The sequence below is a fragment of the Uranotaenia lowii genome, unplaced genomic scaffold, assembly GCF_029784155.1.
Source record: "Uranotaenia lowii strain MFRU-FL unplaced genomic scaffold, ASM2978415v1 HiC_scaffold_946, whole genome shotgun sequence".
NCBI lineage: Eukaryota > Metazoa > Arthropoda > Insecta > Diptera > Culicidae > Uranotaenia > Uranotaenia lowii.
In genome coordinates, this window is record NW_026598918.1 from 19,170 (window position 1) to 20,688 (window position 1,519).

Below are 1,519 nucleotides of genomic sequence, written 5' to 3' on the forward strand. Positions count from 1 at the left end.
AATAAAATTCATAAAATCAAGTGGTCTTATCAAAAAATTATAAAAATCTAAATATTGTGTTAGTTTTAAGGCTTCATGCAATTAATTTTTAAGTATTTTATAAGTATAGACTCGAATGAACACTAAGTGTTTAAAAAGTCTCAAATAAAATAAAAAAAAAAAGTTTATTAAAGGTGTGAAGTTTAAAATTTTAAAATATTAAATTTCCAGATGATAACTTTTTGATGCAGTTTTCTATGAAATCTTTTGTAACGGGGGGGAAGGTAGTAGGAGGCAATCCCTTAAGCGAACCACCACTTCATGCACGCGCCAGGTACTCGAAAGCACCGTGGTGTCGCAATTTGTCCCTGTAGAAAAACCCGTACCCAGCTAAGAGACCTCAGGGCGAGTCTTGACTTAAAGAATGTGTTCGAGTCGAAAACTGAGGCAACCCGAATCAACGTCAATCCAAAAAAAAGCAAAATACAACAACAACCAGGGTGGCAAGGTGTCCTTTGTAGGTTTTCCTTGCCAGAGCCTATGCTAAATACGATTCCGAAATCCAAACTGCAAGAAAGTCACGGCACTCAAAATAACCACTACACGAGGATTCTGTTAATTTTACAATTTTGTTGGCCTTTAATCAGATTTTTGTGGGGGAAGTTGTTAGTAGTACAGTTTTTCTTACAGCTATCTAACCTTCGTTGGCATGCGCATGCTTATCCGTTTCTTTCGGTGGTTCTACACGTGCTATTGTCGAGATGCTGGTACCGACGCTGGGCATCTATGCTCGGCACCTATGCTTGGCACCGACGCTGGGCAACGACGCAGGGCACCGTTCACAGGTAGGCAAACTTTCTTGAACCCGCTCCACTTGCCTTAATCGTGGTGGTTGTCCCGGCTTGACGATTGGAGTGGGTAAGTAGGTGAGTATGCTATTCACCACTTCCTGGACACATCACCTGGACACGGAGGGTTTAGCCGCGACGACACGTGACTTATCGTCGACTTTCTTCGGCGGCTCGCGGTGGTTTATGTTGCACGGCCAGGAAACAGCCGTTGGTGTTCCGAAACTAGGGGTGTTGCAGTTTCGTTTTTGCCACCCGAGAGGAATTCCCTTTTCGAAGGGAAACCTTCGATTTTTCGGTTTAACCAAACAGAACGTAATTAGAACCCACCCAATATTGGTTGAATCTTTTGCATGAGGTTATTCATTTACCTGTTTTGCCTTTCACTATCTTGTTTATTTCATAACAAGATTGACCTAGCTGTCGTTAAATAGCCTAAATAAAAACAAGCTATTTAGTTTATTGAGTACTATTTCCCTGATCTTTTAACTCACGAGAGGTTGAGCACTTCCAAAGCACGTTTTTAAAAAAATAACTGTAGCACTACCTTGTCACTCGCTTCGTGGTCAAGCTTGAAATGGACGAGACCTTCTTGACTGGGGCTCCTTTACCCATTCTTCTAACCCGACGCGAGGATCATCGTTGGATCCGTTTTACTTCCTTTTTCTTTGGTTTCGTCATTTAATGACGAC

At 41.7% G+C, this 1,519-nt stretch overlaps 1 long non-coding RNA gene across 1 annotated transcript; it reads right to left on the reverse strand.

Annotated features, from left to right (window-relative positions):
* Positions 1–589: 589 nt before the first annotated feature.
* Positions 590–1,420, reverse strand: LOC129760985 (uncharacterized). The gene is made up of 3 exons (XR_008740418.1): positions 1,322–1,420; positions 1,199–1,262; positions 590–1,112 (listed from the first exon to the last, which is right to left on the reverse strand). It is a non-coding gene; the product is annotated as an uncharacterized LOC129760985 (long non-coding RNA).
* Positions 1,421–1,519: the final 99 nt, after the last annotated feature.